Raw genomic sequence first — 12925 nt, 5'->3', positions numbered from 1 at the left:
AGTTTCCTTAATCTTGAGGGGAGGGATTCAATGGAAACTGTGGTAGTTTGAGTAAGAATGGCTTTAGCCGGGCGTGGTGGCACACGCCTTTAATTCCAGCACTCAGAGGCAGAGGCAGGCGGATTTCTGAGTTTGAGGCCAGCCTGGTCTACAAGGTAAGTTCCAGGACAGCCAGGGCTATACAGAGAAACCCTGTCTTGAAAAACAAAACAAACCAAAACAAAAAAGAATGACTTTGATAGGTTAATCGCCAGTGGAACTCTTTGAAGGGATTAAAAGGATTATGAAGTGTGAATTATTGGAGAGAATATGTAACTAGGGTTAGGGTTTGAGGTCTGTCTGTTTGCCTATCTGTCTTTCAATCTCTCCCTCTCTGCCTATGGAACAGGATGTACCTTCATCTACTCTTCTGGAGCCAAGTGCCCTGCCATGATGATGTTGGACTAAGCCTGTGAAACTGTAAGCAAGCCCCAAATTAAACTCTTTCCTTTGTGAGAGTTGCCTTGGTAATGGTGTCTCTTCTCAGCAACCGAACAGTGACTAAAACAGATTATACCACCGAGGATTGAGTGTTCCAAGGTCTCTCACTCTCTACACATCGTCATGTTGTGGGTGTCTATATTTGCTCCTACCTTCTTCAGGAGGAAGCTCCTCTGATGGTGGCTGAGCAATGACTGACCTCTGAGTATAGCAGAGTGCCCTTAGGCCCCACTTCATTGTATATCCTCTCACCAGAACATTAGGTCCAGGACTTGTCTGTCTAGTCTCAGGTTTTTGGAAACTTGAGCAGCATCAGAACTGGTGCTTTCAGGTTTTTCTTTTTTTCTTTTTTTCTTTTGTCTTTTGTCTCCATATAAGAGGTTGGGTGTTTTTCTCTTTGATAATAGAGGTCCGATTGAAAGTTCCCACATGTCAGGTCCAATTACTTATTCTAAGGAAAGCAAAGTAATGTTGAAGAGGCAGGAAGGGATTTCGGCCAACAGAGCTCTATAAGGGATTTTGATCAACGGAGGTGTCTTAGTCAGGGTTTCTATTCCTGCACAAAACATCATGACCAAGAAGCAAGTTGGGGAGGAAAGGGTTTATTCAGCTTACACTTCCAATCATCACCAAGGAAGTCAGGACTGGAACTCAAGCAAGGTAGGGAGCAGGAGCTGATGCAGAGGCCATGGAGGGATGTTCTTTACTGGCTTGCTTCCCCTGGCTTGCTCAGCCTGCTCTCTTATAGAACCAAGACTACCAGTCCAGGGATGGCACCACCCACAAGGGGCCCTCCCCACTTGATCACTAATTGAGAAAATGCCTTACAGTTGGATTTCATGGAGGCATTTCCCCAACTGAAGCTCCTTCTCTGTGATAACTCCAGCCTGTGTCAAGTTGACACAAAACTAGCTAGTACAGGAGGTGATCAAAAGGAAGGTGGAAAGTGGAACAGAGGGAGGTGGAAATGAAACGTTTCAGCCCATGTTTTGAGCACTGGCATGAGCTTGAGTTTAAGCAGAGGGGAAAAAAAAAATCTATGAAGGTGGCATGAGATATGCATCGTCTAAGCAGTCTTGGTCAAATGTAGTCTGGTTGACCATTATCTCAGTTCTGAGTCTTCAAGGTAGCTTCCCAAAAGTCCATAGAGCAAGGGGGACAATTCACCTCCTGTGAGGTTAATAATCCTGCTTAGGAGTTGAGCTCATCATGGGAAGATCTATCTGTAAAGCTCTGATGTTCTAGAATCCAAAATATCTGCAGAATGATGGCTAGAGACACTTAAGCTGTTTGTGGAAGTCTCGAACAGGACTTTGGAAAGCTGGCAGTAGGATGCTGCAATCACTCCTCTTTTGTGCCCTGAACCTTGAAAGGGTATCACCTATTTATAGACACTTTTTGAGTGACTAGCACACAGAATCAAGTGGAAGTCTGACCCCCGAAGTTGTTTGTTTTTTAAGTTATTATTATATTTAGTATGTGCATGCATACATGCCACCAACCTGTAGGAACTGGTTCTCTTCTACTGTATAGGTGCTGGGGATTGAACTCAGGCTCTGAGCCTCGTCAGCAAGTGCCTTTATTTACTGAGCCATTTCAGCAGCCCCTGATTAAAACTTTAAGACAATATAGGCAGGTACAGAACTGAGTCAGGGAGAACAGCTTTCATCCAGATTCATGTTGCATTGCTTGATATGATCAAGTTTCATCAGCTTTTTCATAGCCTACTTGACTGGTGTGAAAAAATAAGAATCTGTAGAAATAAAAAAGACAAATGGAGTTGTTCCTGTTCTCTGAGCCCCAGTACAGCCTGTCTAGGAGTTTGAATACCGATGATCCAAGCAGAAAAGGTGGAGATGAAATTCTATGAAAAAGATGCATCTGCATAAAAGATCCTGAAGGCACCATGTGTTAGGGAGCACGCCCCTAGTGCTCCCAGTGGCTGGTGTGGGAGTATGAGCTTCAGAGTGAAAAGGACTCAAGGGAGACAAGGCAAACACACCCTGCAGAATGTTTGGTCGAGAAACAAAATTATCTTTTGTTATCTTAGCCCGTTTAGTAATCTTTTGTTCTTTGGGGCAGTGGTGGTGCCTGCCTTTAATCCCAACACTTGGGAGGCAGAAGCAGGCAGATTTCTTATGTTCGAGGCCAGCCTGGTCTACAGAGTGAGTTCCAGGACAGCCAGGGCTACACAGAGAAACCCTGTCTCGAAAAAACAAAACAAACAAACAAACAAACAAAAAATCATTTCTTCCAAATTATATATTCAACTTTATTCCTATGATATTAAAGAAAATTCTCAGGATATATCCCAATGCCTCCACCCTAAAAACAAGAATGTTATATAATAGCACCTATAACCTACACAAAACATATCTACACGTTTTTCTTCACCAATACATTTGACAAATGACATTCTTGTTCTCTGACTATAAAAGTCCACATAACCTTTTCATGACAGAACATATCATTCGAGCTAACTAAAATCTGCTGACAGAAGCAATTACTTTTTTATTAAAATCAATTATCACAATTTTAATCTTTTAATCTCTTGGTCTAGATTTTATTTAACCCAACCAAAGTTTCCAAGTCTACTTAGTGACTGGGGCCAATCAAATAATATTTTACAACTTTTCAAAAGACGCTCTTTTGTTTGTTTTGTTTATATTTGTGTTTTGGTTGGTTTGAGACAGGGTTTCTCTGTGTAACCTTGGCTTTCCTGAAACTCACTTTGAAGACTAGGCTGGCCTTGAACTCATAGAGATCCATCCACCTCTGCCTCCCAGGTGCTGGGACTAAAGGCATGTGCCACCATCACCCATTTGTGAGATGCTTTTTTTTTTTGTTGTTTATTTAATTGACCTTGACTTCATCAATAATGAGTTAATCAGACAACTACAAAATTTTCAAAAAACAAATTTTTCTGAGTAAAGTCAGTCAATTCTCCTTCCAAAGGAAGAGGGACTGTGAGAGGATTATTGTGTTAGTTTCTGAAGATGCAAAGATAAGTAAGGGCTCCTTGGGAAAGCCAAGCAGTTTGGCGAAACAAACAAACAAACCAAAACAAAACCATCACACAGCAGTAGTGTTAAGACAGAGCCAAACAAGTGACACAGAGTGCAAAGGAGAGAACAACCATTAAGTAGATATGTGGGCCTTCGAAGGTATGGAAGCCCTTGAAGAGGTAACCTCTCCCTCATATTCAGCAATGGATGCTACCTTCTGTTTCCTTCACAACACCAATTTTAAGAAAGTGAAGGAGGCTGGAGAGATGGCTCAGAGGTTAAGAGCACTTGCTGTGTTTGCAGAGCACTAGAGTTGGGTGGCTTACAACTGCCTGTAACTCCCAGTCCAGGGCATCCAATATCCTCACCAGGCAGTCACATGGGTATACACACACACACATACACACACACACACACACACACACACACACACACACACACACACACGCACACACACACACGCACACACACAGAGGCACACACTAACTGGCACATGCACACACACATACACACACACATACATACACTAGAGAGAGACAGAGAGCGAGAGGGAGAGACTGACAGAGGGAGAGAGACAGACAGAGAGAGATGGACAGACATTATTAAATAATAAAGTAAGCTAGGCAGTGGTGGCAAATGCCTTTAATCTCAGTACTTGGGAGGCAGAGGCAGGTGGATTTCTGAGTTCGAGGCCAGCCTGGTCTACAGAGTGCGTACCAGGACAGCCAGGCTACACAGAAAAACCCTGTCTTGAAAAAAAATAATGTAAATTATTTTTTAAAAGATTTTATTTGTTTGTTTATTTATTTTTAAAAGATTTATTTATTTATTTATTTATTTATTTATTTATTTATTTATGTGAGTATACTGTAGCTGTACAGATGGTTGTGAGCCTTCATGTGGTTGTTGGGAATTGAATTTTTTTTTTTTAGGACATCTGCTCACTCTGGTCAATTCTGCTTGTTCAGTCTCTGACTGTTCTGGCCCAAACATTTATTTATTATTATACATAAGTACATTGTTGCTGTCTTCAGACATGCCAGAAGAGGGTGTCAGGTCTCATTATGGGTGGTTGTGAGCCACCATGTGGTTTCTGGGATTTGAACTCAGGACCTTTGGAAGAGCAGTAAGTTCTCTTACCCGCTGAGCCATCTCACCAGCCCTTATTTGTTTATTTTATGTATATAAGTACATTGTAGCTGTCTTCAGACACACCAGATGAGGGCATTCCCATTACAGATGGCTGTGAGCCACCATGTGGTTACTGGGAATTGAACTCAGGACCTCTGGAAGAATAGTCAGTGCTCTTAACCACCGAGCCATCTCTCCAGCCCCTAAAGTAAATTATTAAATAATAAAGTATAGCCTGGTATAGAGACTTACTTCTTTAAGCCTTCACTTAAGGAGGCAGAGGTAGGCAGATATATGTATGAAGGAGGCCAGTCTGGCTGACCTTGGGCTCACAGAGATTCTCCTGCCCCTGCCTCCTGAGTGCTGAGATTAACAGAATGAGGTACTATACACTGTGAAATATGATATTGTAAATTTCCCAAAGCATTAAAGTATTAATCTGATGTAGATAGAAGAGTTCCATGTGTGAAACAAGACTTCTGAGTCTGGTTTGTGAACTTTCAGCAGGGGCGGCTTGGGGGACCCAAAGGACGTGGGAGAAGCTCTAAGGACCCAAAGTGCCTCTTGAGCTGAGTTAGGAACAATAACATGCAGAGATATTATACAAGCAATAATTCATGTTTACAAGAAATAGAACGTTTTGCTTACTAGTTCACCATGGAGAGCAAAGATGAGGAAGTATGGACAGAAAAACCTATAGGAACAAGTTTTACATCTTAAGAAGTAGCATGGGCTGGAGAGATGGCTCAGTAGTTACGAGCACTGACTGCTCTTCCAGAGGTCCTGAGTTCAATTCCCAGCAACCACATGGTGGCATCTCTTCTGGTGTGTCTGATAGATCATTTCTTTTGGTCTTAAGTGTGCCAAAGGTCAGAGTTCTTAATCGCACAATTTGTTTCTTTCTTAAACCAGACTGTTGGTAATGTTAATCCAACTGGAATTACCAGTCTTCTGTCCCGGACAAAACCTTGGGAAACTGATACTACTGAAAACATGCTAAGGATGGGGGAGGAATAATCATGCCGTAATGGGTTAATGCAGAGGGCTAGAGAGATGGCTCAGCAGTTAAGAGCACTGACTGCTCTTTCAGATGTCCTGAGTTCAAATCTCAGCAACCACATGGTGGTTCACAGCCATCTGTAATGGGATCCAATGCCTTCTTCTGGTGTGTCTAAAGACAACTACAGTGTACTCATGTACATAAAACAAATAAAATCCTAAATGAGATAAGGCACAGATACTCCCAGGAGCCTTGCCACAGTTGCTTATAGGTCTGTCCACTTTCCTGAGTTCTCAGAAGGTGTAGCTTTTCGTCTTCTTCTTTCTGGCTCATCTTTGGATATCAGCCAAAAACTCTAAGCATATATTCTCTGACACTTTGGATACTGGTACCACCCTTAAAGAGCTTCCACACCCACCAGGCATTTAAAAAAGACTTTGGTTGCAGAGTCTGCCTGTTAGATTAGATCCAGACTCTTCTCCATCTTCATTCTCCCACCAGGTGCCAGCTTGCCAGCAGGAAGACTAAGAAGCCACAGAACAGGGTGCTGACTCCCCAGTGATGTGACTGATGGTGCTCCAGGACACCCAAGGTCACACTGCAGTTTAGTTACATAGCAGTTCATAGCTAGCATCTGGAATCATGATAGCTAATAAGAATAATCATCTTTCCACTATCTCCTTTTAAAGATCAGGCTCATGAGCCCATGCTGGCCTAAAACTGACAAACTGAATGAGCCTGACCTTGAACACCAGACTCAAAAGTGCTGTGAATGTACATATTCACTACCGTGCATGGCTTCAAAATCTTTTGTAAAATAGATGAATAAGCGAAGGTAAACAGAAACTTATTACCACTTTAACACGTAGGGACAAAGTCAATTCAGAGTACTATGTCCCGAATACCAATATAAACTTTAAGATATAAACTATTAGAAGACTGAAATATTCAAATTTAATCTCTCTCTTTCTTTGTTTCCTCTCTTCTTATCTCTCTCTCTCCTTATGTATGTGTCACCAGATACTGAAACCCAGGCCTCACACATTGCAGGCAAGTTCTCCTCCACTGTGCCTGTGTCCTCTGCCCTTTTAAATTGTTTTATTTTGAAATGGGGTCTCACAAACATGCTTAGGATGCCCTTGAACTCATTCTGTAGTTCAGGGAATGAACCTGAAGTCTTCCTACCTCAGACTTCTAAGTAGCTGCTATTTCAGGCCCAGTTCTATTTAACTCTTGTTTTTAGCCCGTTCTTCTTGTTGTTGCTGTATTTTTAAGACAGGTTATTATGAAGCCCAGGCTATTCTTGAGTGTCTGCCCATAGCTCTTGAGTGCTAGGATTAGAATCATGCATCACCATGTCTGGTTCCCGTTTAGTTCTAAACCCTGAACAAATGTTTCTGACATTCACGTAAGTAGAATTCTTCATTTTCCAGGGTTAATGCAAAGGATTTGTTATTTCATCTCACATACAATGAGGTCAGTGGGTGAAATCTAAGATTTGGCAGGGGGAAAAAAGAAGCAAATCTGAGATCTATGGCACCTCTGTCAACAACAGGCTGCCCTGATGATGTCACAACTTTTCTTAGCCTCCGTTGCTCTGGGATGGGGACAGCACAACACCAGTGTTGGTTACAGAATGTGTGCAGACTCAGTGTTCCCTAATCATCACTGTTATAACCACTCTGTCCTAGATGCTATCTTCTTTCATGTAGATCTGAAAAAAGAAAAAAAAAACAGAGAGAGAGAGAGAGAGAAAGAGAGACAGACAGAGAGAGAGAGAGAGAGAGAGAGAGAGAGAGAGAGAGAGAATCTACTTATCCACACAACTCTGTCTCAGCCACTATCCTAGTTTATGTGCATTTAAACAAAACAAAACAAAACAAAACAAAACAAAACAAAACAAAACAAAAACCAAAAAACCTTGAATCTATTTATTGTGTGCATGTACAGTGTGTGTGGTTGTGTACTTCAGAGAACTTGTATAGTTCAGAGAAGAACTTTCAGGAGTCAATTCTCTCCTATATCAAGCACTTTTTATCTGTAAGTCTTTTTTCTTGTTTCCTCTATTTTGCTTTGTTTGGAGATAGGGTCTCACTCTATAATCCAGGCTGGCCTATAACTCACTATGTAACCCAAGTTGGCCTCAAACGTTCAGTAATCCAGTGTTGGGATTAGAGACACAAGCCAGCATGCCTGTTGTGTTCCTGGCTCTCAACGCATTGCCTCTTTGGTGCCCCTTTCATTCCATATTCAACTCCTATGCAGACAACACCTGTAAGACAGAGTTCACTCATTCCCTAGCACAAAACGTCCAGTAGTTTCCCACTACATTCAGAGCAAAATCTGAAGACCTTCCCATGGCCTACCTCCCCATTTCCTACCAATATGACATTCCTTTCTTCTCTGTCTCATCCCAACTTGGACCCCTCAGGGCTGGGCAACTTTGTTTTTTATCGTCTCTACAGAGAATCCATATTATACTAGTTGGCAGCTTTCATTAAAACCTCATCTCCTCAGCCAGGACTCTCCTCGTTACCTAACGTACAATCTGACTCTCACTTCATTGCTTAACGGCCATCTCAGGTTCAACTAACTAGCTAGTTAATTAGGTTATTGGATTTATTTTACCTTTACTGAACGTGTGTGAATATCTTGCCCCCCATACCCTGTGTGTGCCCATTGAATCTCGGGGGGCTGAGGTTATGGAACCTGGGCTTATGGATGGTTTTTAAGCCACCATATGGATTTTGGAAATGAAACCTGGGTCCTCTAAAGGGCAGCCACTGAGTCATCTCTCCAGCTCATCAGGTTTATTTTAAATGCACTCTTTTCACCATTTAACATTTTGTAAATGTGGTTATGTTATATTTACTGCCCAGCTCCAACATTGGAATGTTAGTGCTGTGAGGACATTTCTGTGTTCTTTGATGCATCATCAGCCACTAGAGAGTAAAGCAGAAAATTCTCTAACAAAGTATTTAGTGGATAACGGCAGTCGTCAGGGAAAAGTGAAGTCTGTCTCAGACTGCCTCTGTGTTCTAATGGTCCACAGCTATAGTCACTTTATTGTCTGGGAGACAGAAGAAATGGCAGCACATTAACTTATAACTTCTTCCTCTGGTTGGATGGTATGTAACATCTTCATATACTTATTTAACAATATGTGTTAAAGGTTTATTTGTCTCTTCTAGTCTGTCAACATTTAGAACACATAGCCACTGATGGCGTCTCACATTTTAAAGTGCAAATGACATTAATGTAATCATTTAAAATACAACTACTCATAAAGCAAGGTTAGTACTAAATAACCTTTGACAATTCTTAGAACCCGTTTTGAATGTGAGAGGTTGCCTTCTTTTTTTATGACATTATGTGCTGATAAGACTCTGGTAAAACCACGGAACATCTCAGGCTTGGGAAGCTGGAAAGTGACTGGGGATCATTTGGTTCACGCCTTTTCCATAAAACATGCGAATATAAAAGCTATTCAGGTTCCATATATTTCTTAGGATAGAAATACATTTAGATGTATCTGTGAGGATCATTATGAACACTTTCAGATAATAGACTATCCTTTACATTTTAATGTGAATGTTTGACCTCACATCCATTCTTTCTCCTTGGGCTTCAGCATCAATTATCACAGAATGGTTAGGCCTAACTTCCCGTTCATAACAAATTTGAAGAGTAAGGAAGTCACGTGCATGCTATTTATGCTTAACAATGGTAGTCGGTTTTAAAATATCAAGTCTGAAATCAATTTCATTTGGAATATTCACATGAGAATAGATTGATGACGTGCTCACTGTATTTGTATTACAAGCCTGAAATGACTTTAAGACCTTACTCTTTACTATTAAGGGAATGTAATGAATTATGGGACAACATGCCTTTGATTACAGTGATAGGGATAAGGTGTGTGTGTGTGTGTGTGTGTGTGTGGTGGGAGAATTGTCACCAATTCCAGGCTAACCCGGGGTATATAGTGAGTTCTGCCTCAAAAACAAAAACAAAACAAGAAACCCCAGAATATTTATTAATTAATCAATTAACTAAGAAAGCTCTATCTTTGTCCCCCAAGTACATTTTCAATGCCTCTTTAAAATTTAATATGAAAACAATTTGTACAAAAGTAAGTGAATTTGGAGCAAACTAAGTCACGTTGCCTCCTCCCCACTGGTTCAGTGATTGCATTGCACGTTTGCCATTTTCCTTTATTCACATTTAGTTCTATAGACAGTAAGGAATTTGGAATTTCAAAAGCCTTTGTGTCAAGCCTCTTTGAGACATCACCTCCATCTTTCAGTCTCAGTTTCATTCATGAGTAAAATGCGGTCACATTAACAATGTTGATTTTATTACTTATCAAAGTTTCTGTATGTATAGTATGCCTGTTCACCACCCGTGTGCAAGTACCCACAGAGGCCAGAAAAGTAGAGTGGATCTGTAGAGCAGAGATACTGGCCATGCAGTTGTCCCATGTAGGTTCAGGGAACAGAACCCTTGTCTTCTAGAAAATCGGCCAGTTCCTACAACTACTCTAGCCCGCAAAGGGAGTTTTTTGTTTTTTGTTTTTGTTTTGTTTTGTTTTTTTTTTTTTTAACAAAGCAAAATGCTTATAAAAGTGCCCTGTGATTACGCAAACATCCTGAAGACGTGACATAGACATTGCCTCTGCTATCACCCTTCTAAAATAACCCCTATGCTGGATAGTTTTATGCCAACTTGACACACACTACAGTAATTTGAAAAGAGAGACCCTTAATTGAGAAAATGCCCTACCACATTGGCTTCTGGGCAAGCCTGTGGTACATTTTCTTCACTGACAGTTGATGGGAAAGGACAGAGTTTGCTCGGCACGTGCCACTCCTGAGCTGCTGCTCTTGAGTGCTAAAAGAAAGCAGGCTGAGCAAGTCACGAGGAGCAAGCCCATATAACCCACTTCTTCGTGGCCTTTACTTTAGTTCCTGCCTCTAGATTCTTCCTGACTTCCATCCATGATGAATTATATAAGAGTGTAAGTGAGATAAATTCTTGCCTTGCTAAGTTGCTTTTGGTCATGGTGTTTTATCACAGTAATTGAAACCCTAACAGTGACGCCCCAAAAAGGATACATGAAGTTATGAAGAGGGAGGAAACAGTTTTGTGGCTACTACATCATTTCTTTTTTTAGTGTTGCTCTTGTGCTCATCGCATACTGACCTTATACTTGTTATAAGCAGACAGCCCTGTGTTGCCTCTCCAATGCTGTTTTAACAGCTAACATCTGCTGCTCTGAGCTTATTAGGTACCAGATACAGTGGGAGAGTTTTATATGCATTAGCTCATTGCCTTCTCACAACCTGTGAAGGCAATACAATTGTATGTCATTACGCCAAGGAAGAAACCAAGCTAGAGATGCTAACTACCTTGTTCAAGGTTATAGAACCAGTCAGAAATGGAGACAGGATTATATCAACTTGGGCAGCCTGCAGGGACAGTTAATGTGCTTATTTTGTTGTTGTGGAGACAGGATCTCTCTCACTGTGTTCCAATTTGACCCAGAACTCCCCTTTCAACACATGATGGCCTTTAACTCATGGAAGTTCTTCTGCCTTAGCCTTACTGGGATTGGGACTAGAGATGCTAACCACCACACCTAGCTAAACCCCGTGCTTTTCACCATTATACCATTTTACATTGGTTTTGTGGCACTGTCCAAATCTGATGGATAATGCCTGCGTTTCCTACTCACAACAGCTAATGTAAGCCTCATGGGATCATTGGATTTCTCAACTGATTTAGGGAAACACTTCCATTCAGGAAGGTCAACCGAGTCTGAGCACACGTGTGACTCAGGATATCTGTGCTATTCCTAAAGGCCATAAAGAGTACTACAAGGAGAAATCACTCAAACAGTCGATAAAACAAAGATATATATTTGGTTTTTCGAGACAGGGTTTCTCTGTATAGCCCTGGCTGTCCTGGAACTCACTCTGTAGACCAGGCTGGCCTCGAACTCAGAAATCCGCCTGCCTCTGCCTTCCAAGTGCTTGGATTAAAGGCATGCATCACCACGTCCGGCCACAAATATATATCTTAACAATTTTTCACATTTATTTATTTTATGTGTGGTCAGAGGCCAACTTGAACAAATCAGGTCTTCTTATCTACCATATGACTTGAGGGATTGAACTCAGGTCATCATATCTGCGTCAAGATAGCAAGTCACAGGGTTACCTTGGTGGTCACTTGTTTTGTTTTTAACTAGACTCCATGCTAACCTTAAACTCAAGCCCAGGCTTACTTAACTTGTGGTGATCCTCCTGTCTCAGCCTCCCAACTACTGGGATTACAGGTATGTAAGAATATGTCTAGCTTTTATTTTTATATCTTTTAGTCCCATAATAGAGAATCTTAGAGTGTAACTATGACAGTGATATTTTGAAATTCCAAGGCTTCCTGAAGAATTTTAGGGTTTTCCTTTTTGTTTATTTGTTCTTTGTGACAGTATCTTACTTTGTAGCTTTGGCTAGCCTGGAACTTACTATGTGTAAATAGTAAATATTTTATGGAACATAGATTAGTTTCCAGGAGTATTAGCTTTGGATCATAATTTCAACCCTCTGATGACATGTGTGAGGTTTACAGAAAGCATGTGCTCTCTTCTGTGTTAATCAGTCAGTACGTTTTGGTTTATGATACTTGTATTTTCTAGTTCTTAGTTGTTAATTGTTAGTTCTAGTTAAATAAAGTCTAGTTTCTTATAAACACTATATGTCATTTTACTTATTTTAACCATTTTTTTTTACTACATATTAATTTTAGACGTGGAAAAAAACCACATTAAATTGGAAATAACTTGTCTGCTAAACACTGAAGAGATTGACCGAATGAATTTTTTTTTCACCAGTAACTTCATTTTTGTGTGTGTGGATATTGTATATTTTTGAGGTCTCTAAATAACTAGTAGCAGTAGTGTTGACTTTTTCTTTTTCTGTTTTTGTTGTTGTTGTTGTGGTTGTGGTTGTTTTTGTTTTTTGAGACAGGGTTTCTCTGTATATCCCTGGCTGTCCTAGTACTCACTCAGTAGACCAGGCTGGCCTCAAACTCAGAAATCTGCCTCCCTATGCCTTCCAAATGCTGGGACTAAAGGTGTGCGCTACCATTGCTCGGCTTAGTGTTGACCTATTTTAAAAGCACATAATCAAGAGAAGGCAGTGAGGAATGTTACAAGAAACAGTACAGCCAAATGGCACAGAAGTGCAGTGAAAACCTTGCAGTGGACAAGTGGCAGTCAAACACACAGGCAAATGTCTAAAAGCATATG

The sequence above is a fragment of the Mus musculus genome, chromosome 2 (assembly GCF_000001635.26).
Source record: "Mus musculus strain C57BL/6J chromosome 2, GRCm38.p6 C57BL/6J".
Lineage (NCBI taxonomy): Eukaryota > Metazoa > Chordata > Mammalia > Rodentia > Muridae > Mus > Mus musculus.
This window is presented reverse-complemented; position numbering follows the sequence as displayed.